Raw genomic sequence first — 22181 nt, 5'->3', positions numbered from 1 at the left:
TTTTTTCTGCGTGTTGGGATGATGGTGGGATCAAGTATATGATTATGTTTGTATATTACATAGATATACAAATGTTTATACGTATATCTATATATATATATATTGCATTTATGTTATATATATAATACATTATATATATATAATATAATATATATATATATATATATATATATATATATATATACACACACTACACACACACACACACACACACATATATTATATATATATATATATCTATATCATATATATATATATATATATATATATATATATACACACACATATATATATATATATATCCTATATATTATATATATATATATATATATATACGTAGTTACCTACATCGAGGAAAGCTAAGAATTAATGAAAGACCAGGTCCCAAGCACTTTCACGTATTACGTATATACTCTTCTTCGGGGTACATGTATATATGCATACATACATGCATACATCTAGAGGGCTGCAAGTTGGTATGTTGATCATCCACCCTCCAATCATCAAACGTACCAAATTGCAGCCCTCTAGCCTCAGTACTTTTTATTTCATTTAAGGTTCAAGTTAGCATGAATCGTGCTTCTGGCAACGATATAAGAAAGGCCACCACCACGGCCGGCTGAGATTCATGGGCCGCGGCTCTTACAGCATGATAGCGAGACCAGCAATAGATAGATCCATTTTCGGCGGCCTGGATTATACGCTGTACAGAAGACTGTGTAACTGTTATCAATCTTAAAGAAAATGGACGAAAGGAATACCTTCCATCGAGCAATAAGGCTCATTGTACGCGCGTAACTCGCTCTCCTCGGCACGATCGAATGGTTTTAATTCGTCACTCTTGTAAACCAGCGGACATCACTCAAGAGGCTTTTGATCACGTGACTGATAAATCCTATAGAAAGGTTCCTCATTCTTTGACTAAACGGCCCTGTACTCACTGGAATTGGAATACAGAATTTAGGACAAAAGCCAAGCCCTAGGACCTATGAGGTCATTCAGTGCTTTGACCGAAGAGGTCAGTCAGCGCTAGGACCTATGAGGTCGTTCAGCGCTTTGACCAAAGAGTTCATTCAGTGATAGGACCAATGAGGTCATTCAGCGCTTTGAACGAAGAGGTCAGTCAGCGCTAGGATCTTTATATGAGGTCATTCAGCAATAGGACCTGTGAGGTCATTCAGCGCTTTGACCAAAGAGTTCATTCAGCGCTAGGACCTATGAGGTCATTCAGCACTGGAAGCGAAATTGCCAGTAAAGACCGTTTGAAAAGTGTTTCAGAAAGGAAACCTCAAAGTAGTTAGAGAAAAGTTAATATGAAAGGAGGTACAGTAAAACGAATGAAAGGGGTCAGTTATTGAAAAGAATCTGTGGTTCTGACTGTACCTTCTTCTCCTATACGTTAACCTTTTCACTTTATCCCTCTGCCCTTCTACCTTACCTTACCTTACCTCTCTGCCTGTCTGTCTGTCTGTCTGTCTGTCTGTCTGTCTGTCTCTCAAGGCCAACTACCTTACATTGCCCCGCTCTCTCTCTCTCTCTCTCTCTCTCTCTCTCTCACTCTCTCTCTCTCAAGGACAACTGACTCGATTTCGCGCCGCTAAAAGTAATCTATTCTGATCTGATTGTCTATATAAGCCCTGTGTATATACATATATATATTATATCTTTTACTGCAACGCGGACAAACATTTCAGTGGAATTCTCTCTCTCTCTCTCTCTCGCCCCGACGACTACGACAAACAAGCTTTGATGGCGTTTTTTTTTCGTGAAAGCGGTTGTAAAAGCAGAGGGCAAAGAAATAAAAAAAATAAAAAGAAAAAAAAAGATTAATCGGTCCTTAGAAATTAGCATAACAGCGATTATTGTCCGACGCTGAATGCGTTCAGATGTCGGGGACATAAACAGTCTTTGTATCCCATGTGGAAGGAGGAGGAGGAGGAGGAGGAGCAGCAGCAGCAGCAGCAGCAGCAGCAGCAGCAGCAGCAGCGGCAGCAGCAGCAGAGCAGGAACAGGAGGACGAGGAGGAGGAGCAGGAGGAGCAGGAGCAGGAGCAGAAGGAGGAAGAGGAGGAGCAGGATGAGGGGTAATGACCGAACGCCTATTTAACCCAGAACAAAATGAACGCATGCATTCTGACATCGAGATTCACAAAATAAGAAGAAGAAGAAGAAGAAGAAGAAGAAGAAGAAGAAGAAGAAGAAGAAGAGGAAGAAGAAGAAGAGGCAATAACTGGACGCTCATTTAACCCGAAAACGGAACCAACGAAGAATGGGAGAATTAAACGCCGCTGCATCGTATGGGAAAACAAAAACGAATATATATATATATATAATTATATATATATATATATATATATATATATATATATATATATATATATATATATATATATATATACGTCAAAATAGAATAAAAAAATTAAGAACAAGAAGAAGAGAAGAAACACGAGAGAATAAAAACAGGGAAGAATGCAAACAAAACAAACAAAACGCAAAAATCATGGGAGACACATCACACATGACACTGGTGTTTTTTTCCCAAACAGCGCAAACGGGCCATTTACCCCCTTCCCCCCCTACTAATGAGTTTTTTAATGCCGGCCGTGTTTAAGACCTCAACCCCTAGCCCCCCCCCCCTCCCCAACCCCCCCCCACCCCCGCCCCCCATAAAAAAGGAGACAGCGACAACCAGCGACGGATGGAGACGACCGTCGTCGTCGTCGTTTACGGATTATAATACGAGGATTCTCTCTCTCTCTCTCTCTCTCTCTCTCTCTCCTCTCTCTCCTCTCTCTTTATGCGTAGATTTGTTAAATTCTAAGTTTTTTTCTAGTTCTCTCTCTCTCTCTCTCTCTAGATTTGAAAATTGCTAGCTTTTTTTTCAATTCTCTCTCTCTCTCAAGATTTGATAATTGTAAGCTTCTTATCTCTCTCTCACTCTCTCGCCCTCTCCCTCTCTCTCTCTCTCTCTACATTTGAAAATTGTCAGTTTTTTTCAATCTCTCTCTCTCTCTCTCTCTCTCTCTCTCTCTCTCATTAAATTCTATGTTTTTTTTAAAATCCTCTCTCTCTCTCTCTCTCTCTCTCTCTCTCTCTCTCTCTCTCCTTTTAAAATTCTAGTAAAAAACTCTCTCTCTCTCTCTCTCTCTCTCTCTCTCTCTCTCTCCATTAAATTCTATGTTTTTTAAAAACCTCTCTCTCTCTCTCTCTCTCTCTCTCTCTCTCTCTCTCTCCTTAAATTCTATGTTTTTTTTAAAACCTCTCTCTCTCTCTCTCTCTCTCTCTCTCTGGAGAATCGAAACTTCCAATTGTGAATTGTGAGTGGCTTTACAATCTCAATCTCTCTCTCTCTCTCTCTCTTTTCCACACAACCGGGGGGGTGTGGGGGTGTCCGCCCCCTGCCGTTTCACTTCGCATCTGCATAATCTCGTGTTACGTCTCGTTTAATTCGTGTGTCCGAGATGGCATTTTATTTGCTTTTGTACTCGGCTGAGGAAAAGGGGTATGGGGTGGGGAGTAGGAGGGGAGGATAGGAGAAGGGGATAAGGTAGGGGGGATGGGAGGGGTGAAATATCCCCTGCAAAACTGCATCTTTCAAGATGCCATTCTATGCGGATTTTTAGCGGGGCTCATATCTGTCTCCCTGTTAGACAAGACGTTACGTGGAGGAGATATATATATATAGCTTCAGTAAGTTGTTCGTCTGGCGGCACGCCCAGAATGTTATCGGCTTACTGCCGTTCGACACCAAAGGTTTTAATCGCTTAATTGGAGCGTGAAATGTAACCCAGTTTCGGATTCGCTGTCCGATACGCACGAGAACGAGATAGAGGAGAGAGAGAGCGGAGGAAGAGAGAAGAGGAGAGAGCGGCTAAAAAAGGAAAAAATTAGGAAATTTAATAAGATGATTTTGCTAAAAATTTTGTCGAAGTGATAGGAGAAGAGTAGAGAGAGAGAGAAGAGAGAGAAGAAGAGAAGAGAGAGAGAGAAGACCGACTTACCATACCTTTAAACAGACATTAAATCTTGTTTCCAGGGTTTCCCAAGGTTCCCAAGGGTTCCTCAGTGGTGGCAGGCCATCTAATGTTATTACCGAAGAGTTGCTCAGTGCATCTTCCGGTATATTTTATGGCACTCGTTCCAGTTTTTTGCCTTTACCATTTTGCCAATAGAATTGACCATTTTCATTTGATCAATTGCGTCATAAAATGGCTTTCCTATTTCAAACATCACACCCAAGGTCTTTAACTGGCTTCCTTATTTGGGACTTGTTCCTCACTTATTGAGGTTCCCTTATATGCATAAATATCATTTCCCATTCTTTATCTCCAATAACTTTATTGATTTAAATTTATAATCAGAGTTAAAATATCCATCCAAATATTTACCTTCTGCCCATTCCATATATACTTTGTTAAGGTCCTCTTTCTGTAGCGGCGTTACCTTCTTCCTTCATCAAAAGTCAATTTCTCATACTTTATTCCTGTGTTCATCTTGCGAAACTAACTCAACTACCGAGAGAGAGTAGAGAGAGAGGAAAGAAATTGGCAATTAAATAAGTTGTTGGAAAAAACTTTAGTAACTTTGGATAGAGAGAGAGAGAGAAAGAGCGAGAGAGAAATTGGAACTTAAAGTAAAGTGCTGAAAAAATAAACTTAACTTTGAAGAGAGGAGAGAAGATGAGGCGGAGAGAGAGACGAGGTGAGACGTGACGATGAGAGGTGAGAGAGAATTTAATAAGTTGAAAAAAATCAAAAATTAAAGGTCTTTAAAGAGAGATTTCACCAACTTCAATAAGAAAGTTGAAAAAAAGAAAACAAAACATTTTTTTGTTTTTGACTTTCAAGACAGGATGTGGTGTGAATTAAGTAAATAGGACTTACCAATCTCTAATGTAAATTACGTTTACGTTTGGTCAGAGAGAAGGAGAGAGAGGAGAGAGAGATGACGGATGAGAGAGTGGCGTGTTGCGAGAAAGAGAGGAGCAAGAGAGGCGGAAACTGTAAACCAGTCGCAATCGGCAATAACAAGATTAAACCAATCCCTAAATTTAAACCACGAAACTCGTTTCTAACTCAGGGGTGTCCACTCACACCTTGCGGTACACCACCTGTTTATAAAACGTCATTCAAACCTCAGAAAACAGGATGAAATGAATGTGTTCAACGCTGAAACCGATTTTCTCCGCTGCCTCCTCTCTGCCTCCCCTCGTGAGAAATCCTAACACCCCCCCCCCCCCCACCAAACAAAAACAATTTAGAATTATAGGATTCTGCTCCTATGAATAGCGGCTGTCTGCGTCAAACTCCACTCTGGTGGTAAAAGGGTTTTACCTTAAGTTACCGCCTCTCTCTCTCTCTCTCTCTTCTCTCTCTCTCTCTCTCTCTCTCTCTCTCTCTCTCTCAAATGTTTTATATTAATGGCTGTAGCACAAGACGATTCCGAGGATAATAATTACCAGGCTGTTTGCCGCTCCCCCCTTTCTCTCTACTCTCTCTCTCTCTCTCTCTCTCTCTCCAGAAAATGTTTGATATTAATGGCAGTAGACAAGCGTAGATATGAGGCTGTTTACAGCCCTTCTCTCTCTCTCTCTCTCTCTCTCTCTCTCTCTCTCTCTCTCTCTCTCTCTCTCTCTCTCTCTCTCTAACACATGCACGTGGACAAAACGTAAGCTCTCTAAACATGCCATGGATAGAGATTTGGAACAATTTTTGCGGTTAATATCCTAACTAATCTTTTAATTTCATGTTTTTTTTTAGATTTTAATAAAAGAGTGGACTGGTTGTGTTTGCTTAGGTGTTATATATATATATATATATATATATATATATATATATATATATATATATATATATATATATATATATATATATATAGTTTTGTCTTATATAGGGTGGTGTTTTTCGCGGTGTTTTTTTTTATTATATAGACGTCAGTTTCCTTTGTTAACTGGATGTTAATTTTCTTTATTAGCACGATGGTAATTCGTGTTTGTATAAATATATAGAAAATAATAAAATGAAAAAAATAACAATGACAATGTGGACAGCATCATATCTCATAACCCTTGACATTTCAGCCAGCCAGACCTTTGATCTTGATTGTTGTTCGGTTCATTATCATCGGCGAATATTATTGAGATTAATAATCATATTCATGATGCGAAAACAACGGCTGTGCGCAAGCCTGTCTGTCCGAGCGAGCGAATAAGACAGATTCTTTCGTGACGAATACAAAAACAACACTGGAATCTGTGAGGTCTTTCTGGACGGTGAGTTATTCCCGTTTTTTCGAATAATTTGAATAGAAGACAAAAACATTTATAATTTAGGCCACAGGCCAAGCGCTGGGACCTACGAGGTCATTTACTTCAAACGCAAATAGGCTGTACAAGGGCTTGAAAAGCCGTAAACAGTTGAGCTATAAAACAATTGTTGGGAGAGGTAGGAAAGTATGATAAAATAAAAGCAATATGAACGGAGATACAGTAAAAAGAAACGACTGATAGGGCCATGGAAGGGACGCTGTTAAGCAATGCCTACAGTGGTCCGCATGGGGTGGACTGACGGCACTAGTTCCTTACGGAACGAGTAATTTGAAGTTTATTAAGTATAAATGGTTAAGTCTATATCTAGCAGGGGCAACAAACCACCTACCCCTCCCCCCTCCAGCAGGGCCAATTACCCCAACCCCACCCCTTCCCCCCCCCCCACAACCTCAAACGGCAAGGAATTCAAACTCTGTTCCTCTTCCTAGTAAGCCGGGTGTCCTAACTACTAGAGGTCACTACTTGCATATATACTAAAATGAACTTGAGGCAAAAGTGAACGACATTCATATTGCAAAATATTTCCCTAACTTTTGTATTGTAAAGAATAATATATTATAAATATAACAATTCTACAATCATATAAATCAATAGTATCTGTTGCGTATTAATAAAAATTATTTATACAGTTTTGGATTTATACTATATAGTAGTTTATTAGGATATAATATCTCAGCAATAACCGTATCAAAATTTTTTGCCGATATTTACATCCAAATATACTGAACATCAACACAGAATGGCTCTTTGTATACATTTACCTTTCGAGCTACAACAGCGAAGGAGAGTATCATTTAGAAAAAGGAAAAAATACACACAAAAAGAAGAAAATAAGGAAAAAATTGAATCACCCGACGACTCACGCCAAATGACCCCCGCCCCCCAACCCCCGCCCTCCAAAAATTATAATCCTCAAGGATGTTCACCGAACCGCTGCAGAGCGCTGCCCTGCCAAGTCTCGCCGGGACCATTTGTTTACCTAATAGTCAGCTGTTTTTTTGACATGTCCCCGTTTTCTTTACGTCCTTCACTGACGGGCTCCCGTTTTCTTCCCCCTATCGTGACGGCTTATATATTATAGAATACTCTGTACCTCCGTTCATATTCTCTATCTTCCATCTTACAGTCCACCCTCTCCTAACAATTGTTTCACAGTGCAACTGCCTTGAGGTTTTCCTCCTGTAACACCTTTCAAACCTTGTGCTGTCAATTTCCGTTTCAGCGCTGAATGGCCTTAGTTGCCCCAGTGCTTGGCATAGGCAAAAATCTATATAAAACGAAATCAAATCATATATATATATATATATATATAATATATATATATATATATATATATATATATATATATATATATACGTATATATATGAATACTTTGAGTTTCTCTAGCCGCACTTTTTCTCGAAGATGCCTCTTGTCTCTTTTGATAGGCGATAAGAGAAACTAAAAGTGTTTGTGCATATATATATATATATATATATATATATATATATAATATATATATATGATATATATATATATATATATATATATATTTATCATATCGGTTTGGACTTACGTAGGTCCAAATCCCATCCCCATAAAAAAAATAAGGCCTATATACAATGAACATTCTCTCTCTCTCTCTCTCTCTCTCTCTCTCTCTCTCTCTCTCTCTCTCTCTCTCTCTCGTCCATTAGGAGTGGGGTCGGTTGCCATTCATTCGAATGGGCGTGAAAAGCAGATTTATTGGGGGGGCGGGTGGTCGCTCGAATTATTCATATGCCCTGGGTGGGGTTCTTCGCCCTGTCTCGTCGTCTCAGTTCCCACCAAGAAAGGGAGAATTGAGAGTCAATCCAATCTTTCACTCTCTTCATGTCTGAATGAAGGATTTACACATATTTCATTATTACCAAGGGAAGCGTCAATTTGTGAACAAGGCTTCAATTGAATGGAATGGTCATTATAATATACAAGAATTATCAAAAATTATTTCGAAAATATAAATATAAAAAAAATGGAAAAAAAATTTTAAATCTATTTATAGAAAAATTATTATAAAAATTATATAAAAATATATAAATATACAAAATTATATAAAGAATTATATATGTAAAATACATAAAAATAGAAAATATTATAATATAAAAAAGTAAAAAATGTAAAATATAATTACATAAAAAAATTTTATTATAAAAATAAAAAAAATAAAAAATAAAAAATTATATATAAAATACATAAAAAAATTATAAATACATAAAATATAAAGTAATCAGCTCAACTTAATGGTTGGCCTTCAAACAACAGAATGAAAGTCAAATGGATAAAAATACAAATATGTAAAAGTAAATTCTGCAAACAAAAATATGTATATATCAGACAAATAAATCACAGTTCAGATATACGTAGGTCAGTAAAATGATGATATTTCACATGACGTAGCCCTTTGGAATACAGTATCTTATTTATAATTATTCACTCCTAACCTACAATACCTACTACACCAATCGTAAAGATTGGTTCAACTAAAAAAAAAAAAAAAAAAAGTTGGCGAATTCCCCACCAAGCGGGGTCCCCCCCCCCCCTCCCCCCCCCCACCACCATCCCTCCAACCACCACCACCGCCCTCCCCACCCCCGGCCCTCCTTCCATTTCATATTCCAACGTCCTAATTCACTTTTCGAGGTTAATGTGATGTTAAATAAGGTGTGTAACTCTAGGTTACGATTTTACTTTCGTGGTTTTTCATTCATGTTTTTTTTCTTTTTTTAATTAGCCCTTAAATTTCCCCACCCCGGGGGTTATTTCAGAACTCTGATACGCTGGCTTGAAAGTGATTCATTAACTTTTTCCTCCTACCCCCCCAAAAAAAAATAACCAACTGCTCGAACTTTGTGTGGAATTAATCTTTGCGGTTAAAATTGACCAAAGGAGATCTTAAACTTTTTCTTTTTATGTGGATTAAACTGAAAGGGAGCTTTATTTTATTTTTTGGGGGGGAGGGACGGGGAATAGGGGTCACTGGCCACTATAGGTAAATCTGACGACATATTTTTGTCGTGGACTAAAGGAAATCTGGGGCTACACTTTGACCTACGGGCAAAAACGACTACATAACTCTAGCTATGCTTTCATGACACGGGCATTAATCTGGCTATGCTTTCATGACGTGGGCATAAATCAGGCTATGCTTTAATGAAATGGGCATAAATCTAGCTATGCTTTCATGACATGGGCATAAATCTAGCTATGCTTTCATGACGTGGGCATAATCTGGCTATGCTTTCATGACATGGGCATAAATCTGGCTATGCTTTATTGGCATGGGCAAAAAAGCTACTTGAATCAAGCTATGTCTTAATGATATAAGCACCAAAATCTACATAAATCTGGCTACAATTTTCCATCGTTAGCAGCAAAAGCTACATAAATCTGGTTTTAATGTTATGGTCACCGAAAACTAAAAAAAAATCTGACTACACTTTTACATTGTTGGCAACAAAAGCTACACAAATCTGACTAAAAACTTTAATTACTTTATGTGCACCAAAATCTATATTAATCACCCAAAGCAATATATATCTGCCAATGCTTTTCCACCATATGTACCCAAAAAACTACAAAATTCTGGCTATGCTACTTGAGGAAAAATGAAAGGATTGTGTACCTTAATCATTATAACGTCATTGGAACGCATATGTCGTTAATAAGTAAGAGTCTCTTAGGCTCTGTCCACACGGTCGAGCTTTGGTCGACGAACTTTGTCCGATGTGACGTCAGAAGCGGATAAACAGCGCGAAAAGTCAGAACTTGGCCGCGGTTTCTCCGCTTCTGACGTCACATCGAACAAAGTTCGTCGAGCATTGGCTGTGGACGGGGCCTTAGAGTCTCTTACAGCGAACTGACAGAAATTCAGTATATCTTACTATAAGGGGCGTTTTATGTCTGTCCGTCCGTCTGTTATTCAATCACGGCCAAACGGCTGGTCCGATCGGCATGAAAGTTGGCAGGGTTATAGTGGGGACCCCTAAGATGGTTTATAATGGGGTTTCATCCTACCTCCCCCTCCCCATACCCCAATGGCACAATGGGCTTTATGTTTCCGTCCCTTGAACTAGTATATTATAAATTCTAAAAGGTATATATATATATATATATTATATATATATATATATATCATATATAATATATATGTATGTATGTACATGTTCCACACTGTGAATTACGAATAAATGCCTATACCGAGCATTAACGCTTACATATATAGACACTTAGGTCTCTCTCTCTCTCTCTCTCTCTCTCTCTCTCTTTCTCTCGCTCTCTCTCTCCCTAGGGTGCCATACACGAGTCACATACGCTGTAACATCACAGTGATAAATTACGTATACTCTGCACGCGTGGTTTTCTCCTCAATCACCCACACCTTGATAAGAATAGAAAATTGGTATTTGTGTGGTCTACCTTATTTCGCAGTGGTCTTGAATACAGGGAAAATATTGACACACACACACACACACACATATATATATATTTTATATATATATATATATATATATATATATATATATGTGTGTGTGTGTGTGTGTGTGTGTGTGTGTAGAAACTACTGGTGGTCACATTTTTACAAGATACATATGCAACTGTAATGCCACAACTTCTTGAATTCTTGGCTCTTTTTGGGATACGCTTGTCACTACAAAGCCTGAAGAGCCAAGTTCAAATATATATTTTTTTTAAGAATTTGTGATGTCTGGTACCGGGAAACGAACCCATGTCCCATAAATCACAAAGAGGTCACGCTGCCGACCTGACCACGAGAAGGATTAAAAGTCTACTCAGTCTCGTACATACATATATACCTGTCGTTTTCAGATATATACTTATTCAATTATTTTTATTGCTTTTTAGGCTGAAAATGACATTGATGATAATAAAAAAAAAAAAAAAAAAGTCATAATGCGTAAAGGGACAGGATTTAAATCCTGGCGGATCTACTACGAATCAATTGTTAGGAGAGAGTCGAGGCGAGTAAGAAGGAAACAGACTACGAACGGAGGTACAGTAAAGGGGGAATGAAAGAGGTTGCAGCTAGGGGCCGAAGGGATGCGGCAAAGATGTGATGCCTGCAGTACATCCCATACTAACCCCCAACGGAGTCCTCGAATCTATCCAAACGTATATATATATAATTTTGCATTGTAATGAGTCGAATGACGCGGATTTATGCCGATATTCTCGGCCTAAACAAACAAAGCTCGATAACGGACTGGATTGACACGGAACGCAGCAGCAACGCAGTATGTCCCAATTAACGAATGAGCGCGCTCATTTCCCGCCAAAACCGTGGATTGCCATTATACACCCATGGCGCGCGAATCGAACTGCTGCTGAATTGACGACGGGAAGGGTTTTTTTTTTTCTTTCTTTCTTTTTTGGGGGGGGACCTCTGCGGGCATTGATGACCTGCTTTGTATTGTTGCTTAGTTTCGATACTGCTTCTGGAATACACTGAGACGCGTGTTTTCGTTCGAATGTCACATTTACAAGGAGTTACAAGGATTAGCATGTTTCAAAGACTTCTTAGTCTATTTTAAGAGGAGACATCGTGTGCTCACTTATCTGTAGGAGCAAGTTTTACTGTGCATTCACAGTGTCCTCCTCATGATTTTGTCTAGCTTTCTTTTAAACTCTTCCACACTGTTGCTGTTGACAACGTCTTTCTGGTGGCAGTTTATTCCACGTGTCACATGTATGGAAAGAAGTTCCCACAATGGGGTGTGTTGTATCTCTTCAGTTCTAGTTTCCATCCATTCATCCATTATTTCTTGTCATTTAGGGCAAAGGCCAACCGCTGTGACCTATGAGATCACTCAGCGCTGAAAGGGGGACTAGAGTAGGTCTGAAAGGTGTAACAGGGGGGGGGGGGGGGGGGGGGGGGGGTAGGGGAACCTCAAAGCAGTTGCACTATGAAATCACAATTTGAAAAGAAAATTACATTTTTCTTAACTATACAAACCTATAGTAGATTCACATCAACCGTGTATCTGATGTCTCGGCCAGTCCCTTACGACGCTCCTGATTGGCCGTTGATAAGCCAGTCACAGGGCTGGAAACTCTCAGTCTCTCTCGAGAAAGTTCACACAACCGGGATGTAAGTTCCAACTCTCCTGAAGGATACTTTTGAAAGACGTATCCCTCAGGAGAAGTGGAACATACATACATCCTGCCTAATGTGACCTCTCTCGAGAGACAGAGTTTCCAGCCCTGTGACTGGCTTATCAACGGCCAATCAGGAGCGTCGTAAGGGACTAGCCGAGACATCAGATGCACGGTTGATGATGCGAATCTACACTATAGGTCCTTTTACAATATGAATTGATTCCAGGCTACACGCCCCCCCACCCCCAGGCAATCCCTATCGTAAAAGACCGACGGTTTGTATATCTATCGTGAAGGAACAGTACGATGGAAGAAGGAGAATATGAACGGAGATGCAGTAAAAAAAAAAAAAAAAAAAAAAAAAGGAATGGAATGAATTAAAGGGGTAGCAGCTATGGGTCCGTAGGGACGCCACAGAGGACCTTGAGGTCATGCCTACTGCGCGCAGCGCGAGGTACACAGCCGTAACTAAATCCTCCCCCTCCCCACCTACGGAGCATCATACAGACAAAACACACACACTCACTCACACACACACACACACACAGACCCTCTGTTGCATTACCAATTTCAGCAAATATTTTAACGTATATTTCAAAACTGTAATCCCCCCAAAAACGACTTTATACACTTTGTCAAGTACTTTATCTGCAGGAATGACTCCTGGTGTATTTGGATAGCGGAAGTGGGTTCGCTCTTGTTAAGCAAAAGATAACAAGGCTGTGAAGGACTTAGGGTCAATTAAGGTCACTGGGAATCTGTGGCAGAGAGAGAGAGAGAGAGAGAGGAGAGAGAGAGAGAGAGAGAGCTGAAAAGCAACAATGATGAAATTGACGTATGCAAAGGAGTGAGTGAAAATAAGGGGAGAGAGAGAGAGAGAGAGAGAGAGAGAGAGAGAGAAGTAATAATGACGAAACTGAACAGAGAAACTGAATAGAAAATGAAGAAAAGGCCAAAAGAGAGGAGACGAGGAGAGAGAGAGAGTAGAGAGAGAGAGAGAGAGAAGAGTAGAAAATGAAGAAAAGAGAGAAGAGAGAGAGAGAGCCTGACAGCGATGAGAAAGAGAGAAGAGAGAGAATGCAATATATAACTTTATATTATACATAATGCATATAATTGATACGACACTGAGATACACATGCATATGTAGACACATCTACACACACATGTATACATATACACACACACACACACATATATATATATATATATATATATATATATATATATATATATAATATATATATATAAATGCTTTGCCCATTAAATATTCTATGCCCAGAAGGAAGGGTTGGTGGGGGGGGGGGGAGGGGGGGGGGGCGGGGGGGGAGGGGTAGTGTGAGATTCATGTGCTGGCTTCGTTTTTTAACCTAACTCAATTTAACCTACCCCAAACCCTAACAGCCCATATTTACCTAAACTAGGGTTTCCCTTTCTTGTCTTGTAAGTACATGGAATTTTCACTTCAAAAAAGGTCAGTTAAATCCATTTCAACATTAACGCAAAGACAACACAGTTAAATCCATTTTAACATTAACACAAACACAAGACAGTCAGTTAAATCCACTTTGAACATTAACACAAACACAACACAGTTAGAGCCATTTTAACATTAACACAAAGACAACACAGTTAGAGCCATTTTAACATTAACACAAAGACAACACGTCCCGTCAAGAGTTTTTCTCAAACAGGGAAATGTGGAAACAAGAAGTTAAAAGACGATAAACGAAGACTCTCTCTCTCCCAAACGTTTGGGAAGTCTGCGAGTAATTTCCATAATTCTTCTACCGTGAGGAAAAAAGGGTTGGCTGGCTTTCCCCCAGTCCCTCCTCCCTCCCTCTATCCCTCCAACCCTCCCTCCCTCACCCAACCCCGGCCGGGCCCACTGGCGATAATCTCGAATTTAATCCGATTTCGTCTCATTGCCGTGGATGTGTATTATTGAGGGACCTCCAGCCATATTTTCTTCTTCTTCTTCTTCTTCTTCTTCTTCTTTTGCAACAGAGGAGTCGCTGCCTCGGTAATGGTTGCTTTGAAACGAGAGCATTTTACGTCCTGGAGTTTAAAATGGGACAACGGGTGGATATCATTCTTTATCTTAAGGCAAAGAGGGAGCATTCCTCAGCGATACGCCAACGATGAACGTTGGTTTGTATCAGATCACCTTAACTTTTCACCTTTTAACCTACTTTTTAACCTCCAGGCTCATCCATGGATTGCAGCTAGAGGAATTCGAACAGAGATAGGCCTAGTGATCTGAAACAAACGCATACCATTCGAAAGAAGGCTTAGCCTGGATCTTGAAAACTATCGAAAGTAAAAGGTTAATAAGAGAGGGAAAACAGATGCGGAAGGAGAATCCCATATCCCGGTGGTAAAAGGAAAGAAACTGTTCGCGAACTGTGTAATCCTCGTGGGAGGTTTAGTACCAATATACCAGAGAAGTTGAATCCGAATAAACACTGACATTACAAAGTGAGGAACGTTTGAGGACAACATCTACAAAGAACGTCTGGGGAGAACGTTTGAGAATAAGGATAAACATCAGTCTATATTCTATCTGTTACGCCTTTTCGAAGGATTCTGACGAAGTGTGATGAAGGATAGGTCTAGGCCGAGGAGTCCCTCGGATAATAATAATAAAAAAACGGTGTTTAAATACTAATTTATTTTACACATCCTAAACAACTTACCTAATGATAACGTGAAATCGTTCTTACTATAATATAATAATAATAATAATAATAATAATAATAATAATAATAATAATAATAATAATAATAATAATAATAATAATAATAATTAGTTACAACTCATAAATGCTGAGATGAACCATTTTACAGTTTACATCCCAAATAAAAAAACAAGCAAATAAAAAACAATTAAGTCACGTGGGATACAATACAAAAAAACCTAAAAAAACTTCTACAACAAAAACGAACAGGAAAAACAAATTGCAGTGTAGAGGCTAACCTTTCTAGACCTAACCTAACCGAGGTTACCGTGACTCAAACAATCGTAACTCGGCATTTTCGACTCCATTAGCAGCTAGTACAATTGAGGAGTTAAAGAGATATACAACTGAGGAATTGAAGATAAATACAAACGAGTTATTAATTAAAGAGAAATAAGATAAAATTCTGGTCTAAGGACGGGTTATCGAGTGGCCATGACAAGTTACGATCAAGTTTCAGTTTTTCTTACACCTCCCTTCAATACATTAATCTATCAGATATCATTCAATAGACATAATAGTCATGACAGTACTAATAACACTAATAAAAAATAACTATCAATAATAACAGTAATATACCTAGCTGGTGATGTGTGTACAAATGTAATTTTGACAGCCTTCGAATCTTTTGTTATTGTGAGGAGCAGTGTTGCTATATATATTTTTAATGTCATATAAATCATTTAATGACTTTTTCATAACTATGAATACTGTCAATTTTCTTAATAATCTTCATAGTACAGATCTTAGTAATATTATAAAATCATTTGCTAATAGAAATAATGTCATAGGTAATAAGAAAACGGGTTAGGTCTAGCTTACGACGGGAAGTAGTACCAACTACTTACGCTTTACCTTTACAATTGTTTGCGGAAGACTGTAATAACGACGACTCGACTTTATTAAATAAACGTAAATGCAAAAATAGTTTATCAGATATATTTTTAATATAAATATATACACACATTTACTCACGTTAATGTCAAATACGCAAGAAACGGTTACGACGAGGTTAGCCTACTCAGTCGGTCTGGCAGGGCTGAATACACTATAGGCCTAGCCTGACGATTTGTTACCGAAGTGTTACGTCCTATACAGCAGCCCTTCGTTTATATTCTTGTCGTTTTCTTGTAAACAACGAGGTCCATTTACAGCCTAACGTCAGACGCAAATAAAAACAACGGCTAGACCTAACCTAACACAAGACGCCTTTCCATAAACAATGGATACTAAGACGCAAAATAAAGTCTTCACATTTTGAGCCAAATATCATCAAAAAGGACTAACACAGGTCTAACCTTACCTTATACGCCAGTGCTACGCCACAGGTGTCAACCGGAACAATAATTACGAGGAATTTCCGTCGGTAAATCCACGAAATCACACGAAATATCCGCGCAATCACCGGAGATATTCACGCCACATGTTAACTATCTGAACTGACTTGTTTGGTGGAGTAGTTCTCTTCCATTTAAACTTTTTTATTTCTACCTCATTTCTCTTTAATTATGCAATTTTGACTTGTTTATCTTTATTTAATTGAGGCAATTTTGACTTATTGTTCTTTAATTCAAGGCATCTTTCTGTCTTACATGTCTTGTACTTTAAAAGTTATTTTAACTGATAGACACAAATAATTTTATCTTCATAACTACGATATCGAACGCACCGAAATGCAGTGGTTATTCATAACAGGTGTAACGTAAGTGTGAGAGAGAGAGACCTTACCTTACAGACCTTACAGTTCGTTCGGGTTGCCCCAGGTCCCTCAGTGTGAGGCGCCTCTAATGTCTACCAGAGAGTTGCTAGTACATCTTCCGGTATATTTTGCATCTTCCAATCTTGGATGGTCTGGGATGCAGTTTAGATATTTGTCGAGCTTATTCTTAAACACATCTACGCTCACTCCTGATATATTCCTCAGATGAGCTGGCAACGCATTGAATAGACGCTGCATTATCGATGCTGGTGCGTAGTGGATTAATGTTCTGTGTGCTTTCCTTATTTTTCCTGGTATAGTTTTGGGCACTATTAATCTACCTCTGCTTGCTCTTTCTGATATTTTTAGTTCCATGATATTTTCTGTTATTCCTTCTATCTGTTTCCATGCCTGAATTATCATGTAGCTGCTCTCTCTCCTTTCTAGAACCTATATAATTTTAAGGATTGTAGTCTTTCCCAGTAGTCTAGGTCCTTAACTTCTTCTATTCTAGCTGTAAAGGACCTTTGTACACTCTCTATTTGTGCAATATCCTTTTGATAGTGTGGGTACCATATCATATTGCAATATTCAAGTGGACTACGAACATATGTTTTATAAAGCATAATCATGTGTTCAGCTTTTCTTGTTTTGAAGTGCCGTAACAACATTCCCATTTTTGCTTTACATTTTGCCAACAGAATGGCTATTTGATCATTGCATAACATGTTCCTATTCATCATCACACCAAGGTCTTTAACTGCTTCCTTATTTGTGATTGTCTCATTATTAGGTCCCCTATATGCATATAGCTTTCCTTCTCTGTCTCCATAATTTATTGATTCAAATTTATCAGAGTTAAATACATCCTATTTACCTCTGCCCAATCATATACTTTGTTAAGGTCTCTTTGGTAGAGCGTTCCTATCTTCATCACAAGTAATTTCTCTACTTATTCTTGTGTCATCAGCGAAACTACTCACTACCGAATCCTTAACATTACTGTCTATGTCTTCAATCATAATAACAAACAATATTGCAGCTAGCTCCGCTACCTTGTGGCACACCGGATATTTACCTTGGTTTCATCCGATTTCTCATCGTTTGCAATAACTATCTGTTTTCTGTTGTGTAAAAATTCTTTTAACCATCTTCCTACTTTATCTACGATATGTGTTTTCTATTTTCTTTGCTAATATTATTATGGTCTACTTTGTCAAAAGCTTTTGCAAAGTCTAGATAAACCCACATCTGTTTCATTCCGCTTTTCATATTTTTGAATATGTTCTCACGGTGGACTAACAGTTGGGTTTGTGTACTTTTTTTTTTCTGGGTACGAAACCGTGTTGTCCTATATTAAACAAATATTTTTTATTAAATGTTTCATAATATTTTTCTTCATTACCCTTTCATACACTTTCATAATATGTGATGTTAGACTCACAGGCCTATAATTACTGCCTCTAGTCTTGATCCACTTTTGAAAAGTAGGGGTGATATATGCTAATTTGTGTCTCATCATAAATCTTGCCTGTATCTACACTTTGTCTTAATAATATTGCAAGTGGCTTTGCGACTAGAGAATGAACTACTTTCTTTAACAAAATAGCAGGGACTCCATCAGGCCCTGCAGCAGCTCCATTTTTTAATTTCATTAATTGCCTGCACAATATCAGCTTCATTAATTTCTATGTCAGCTAAATATTCACTATTTTCGTCCCTTACTTCTATATCATTATCTTCATTATCTATTTAGGGGTGCGGAATTCTCTCTTATATCGTTCTGCCAGTATGTTGCAAATTTCCTTTTTTTCATTCGTTAATCTCCTTCAATTCTCAGAGGGCCTATTTCTATTCTCTTTTCATTCATCTTCTTCGCATATGAGTATAATAGTTTGGGGTTTGTTTTTGCTTGATATTTAATAGGGTTTTTCTTCCAATTCCCGTTTTTCATTTTCTTTTGATTGTATAATCTTTTGTTCTGCATTTTCTATCTTACTTTTTAGTTCTATAACTTTCCATGCATTTTTTTCTTTTGCAAGACCTTTTTTCCACTTTCTGATTTTCTGGAACAAGATCCTTCTGTCTCTTGGTATGCATGAATGATGTTTACTTTTCTTCTTCGGTATATTTATCCACTATTTTCTCCAATATTTTATAATATCTCCGTATTTACCCTTATGTCATCACTTACGAAAATGTATCCAATCTTGTTTAATTCTTCATTAATTTCTGACCATTTTATATTTTTACTGTAGAAGTTGTATTTTCCATATCCTTCCCACTTTTTCATTTCTTGCTTATCTCTATTTTCACTTGCTTTGGAATGAACTGTTAATTCTATGACATTATGATCTGAAATACTCGCATTATAAACTATTATTTCTTTAACATAATTCATCTCGTTCACAAATACTAGGTCTAAAGTATTTTCTTTCTTGTTGGCAGGTGATTTATTTGTTGATGTTGTATTCTAGTAGCATATCTAATAGCTTTTCAAATTGCCTCTTATCTTCTGCACTACTATTACTCTCTTTTTTTTTCTATGTATAAGTATACAACCACAGTCTCCTATTCGTTCTTTCCAATTCTACGAAAGGAAAGTTGAAGTCAACCAGATAGGAGAATAGAGAGAGAGAGAGAGAGAGAGAGAGAGAGAGAGAGAGAGAGAGAGAGAGAGAGAGAGTCTTTAAAACAAGAGACAAAAACGGATTAGGCGTAAGGATAATCCAAGAGTCAAAACGAGACAAGTTTATAAATAGACCTTCATCAATGGCGGTGAAAAATATTATGCCTTTTTTTACCAAGTTTCGTTTTTTCTGCCACAGAGAGAGAGAGAGAGAGAGACGAGAGAGAGAGAGAGAGAATCCGACTCGTAAAAAAGGAAACATCAACACGTCTTCCTGGTGTAAATACACCTAATCTATTCCAGATGTTTTCTTTAAAAAAATATAAAATAAAAAAAATAAAAAAAATAAATGTCTGTCCGAGGTTGACTCAGGGGCCAGCGGAGACAGGCTATTTTCTTTTCAATTTCCTTCTCAGTGGAATCCTTTTCCCCCTCTCCCCCAACCCCCACCCCACCACTCTCATCTCACACTGGCTATCCACACCACCCACGTACCCTCGGAGGCCACCCCCCCCCCCCCACCCAACCCCAACCCCTTCTCTCCCTCACCACAACCGTCAGCCTGCTTCCAGTGTCTTCAATCTTCACGCTTCTATATATATATATATATATATATATATATATATATATATATATATATATATGTGTGTGTGTGTGTGTGTGTGTGTGTGTGTGTGTGTGTGTTTTCTCTTATTAATGATTAATTTTATTATTATTATTATTATTCATTATTATTATTATTATTATTATTATTATTATTATTATATTAGCACCTGATACGACATTTAATAATAAGGCCATCAACATTATTATTCAAGTTCTCTTTGTATTACAGTCTATGTTTATCAATTATATTATTTGAACTCAGTTTTTTCATTGCATATCAGTCCAGTTTTATCAGACTATTTCTAGATTACTTAAACAGAATTTTTTTTTTTTTACTTCTTTATAGTCATTTGTATACTACTTAAACATAGTTTTTCACGAATATCAGTCTTTTCTATATACTTAAAACGTTAGTTTTTTTCACCGCATCAGTTCTATTTCTATACATTAAACGTAGTAGTTATTTTCACTGCATATCAGTCTATCTTTAGATTATTTAAACTTACTTATTTTCAACTACACATCAGTCTATTTCTATATTACTTAAACGCAGTTTTTTCACCGCATATCAGTCTATTTCTATATTACTTAAAGTCCTAAACGTACTTATTTTTATTGCCTATCAGTCTATTTCTAGATTACTTAAACGTACTTTTTCACTTTATACCAGTCTGTTTCTTTATAACTTTAATGCAGATCGTTTCCTTAATAATCATCAGTTATAATCGTTATCAGCATCAGAATCACCAGAGAAGAAATTATATAATTATAGATTTATTAAAAAGTATTTTTGCTTGACCACCTAGACATTATTTTTCGTTGTATTTTTTGTCGGTTAATAATGCTCGATAAGCGTTATTCATTTAGTTGTAGGCTGATTGTACTAGCGTCGGGAATTTAATGAACTGTAGCAAATGGAGGAGAAGAAGAAGAAGAAGGAGGAGGAGGAGGAGGAGGAGGAAAATAAGTAGAAAAAGTAGAAGAAGAAGACTTAGGAGGAGGAGGAAAACGAGGAGAAGAAGAAGAAGGAGGAGGAGGAATACAAGAAGAAGAAGAAGAAGAAGAAGAGCGAGGAGGAGGAGGAATATGAGAAGAAGAAGAAGAAGAAGTGAAAGAAGAAGAAAGAAGAAGAAGAAGAGTAAGGAAGGGAGGAGGAGGAGGAAAATGAGAGAAGAAGAGGAAGGGAGGAGGAGAGGTGAGGAGAGAGAAGGAGGAAAGAGGAGTGGAGGAGGAGGAGGAGAAGGGAAGAAGAAGAAAAAGAAGAGAGGAGAAGAGAGGAGGAGAGAGGAGGAGGAGGAAGAAGAAGAAGCAGAAGAAGGAAGAAGAAGCAAGACGAAGGAGAAGAAGAAGAAGAAGAAGAAGAAGATGAAGGACGAGGAGGAGGGGAGGAAGAAGAAGAAGAAGAAGAAGAGGAAGAAGATGAAGAAGAAAGATGAGGAGGAGGAAAATGAGGAAAAGAAGAAGAAGAAGATGAAGAAGAAGAAGAAGAAAGAGGAGGAGGAGGAAGAAGAATAGAAGAGAAAGAGGAAGAAGAAGAAAAAAAGATGAAGGACGAGGAGGAGGAGGAATAATAAGTAGTAGAAGAATAAGAAGACGTAGGAGGAGGAGGAAAACGAGGAAAACGAAGAGAAGAAGAAGAAGAAGAATATCAAAACTATGATCATCATCATCATCATATCATTAAGCAAGTAAAAAAAAAAAAAAAAAAAAAAAAAAAAAAAAAAAAAAAAAAAGAAGAAGACGTTCAATTGACCCGAAGTAAATTTCTCTCCGGGACAGGACCAAACATTGATAAAATGTAATCTTCCCATGACCTTACCGTGGGGTGGGCCAAGAGGGCAAACCAAAACCCCCGCCCCCCTCCCCTCCCCCCTTTAAATTTTGGAGCTTTTCCAGGAACTGCCTGATATATCTGAGACGGAGAAATAATTTACTTCTTGTGCCCGAAAATAAATGTCAGACTGCAAATATGTTTTACGGTCTCCAGTTGTGCCAATATTTATTTTTTATGAAAGGTGCTCTGACGTTTCTATATATTTTTATTTGC

General features: G+C 37.9%; 1 protein-coding gene across 7 annotated transcripts in view; it reads right to left on the bottom strand.

Annotated features, from left to right (window-relative positions):
• LOC135202104 (uncharacterized) overlaps window positions 1–22181 on the bottom strand; it is a 438359-nt gene that overhangs the window by 326039 nt on the left and 90139 nt on the right. Inside the window, exon 1 of one of the 7 annotated variants that reach the window (XM_064231683.1) lies at window positions 16504–16665. The exons of the other annotated variants lie outside the window; for them this stretch is intronic. The gene's annotated coding sequence lies outside the window, so the exon portion shown is untranslated. Of the gene's footprint in view, window positions 1–16503; window positions 16666–22181 lie in introns of those variants that run through there. 7 annotated transcript variants of the gene reach the window in all.

The sequence above is a fragment of the Macrobrachium nipponense genome, chromosome 11, assembly GCF_015104395.2.
Source record: "Macrobrachium nipponense isolate FS-2020 chromosome 11, ASM1510439v2, whole genome shotgun sequence".
NCBI classification, from domain to species: domain Eukaryota; kingdom Metazoa; phylum Arthropoda; class Malacostraca; order Decapoda; family Palaemonidae; genus Macrobrachium; species Macrobrachium nipponense.
The sequence above is the reverse complement of the archived record's forward strand: the minus strand, read 5'-3'. Positions and strand labels throughout refer to the sequence as shown.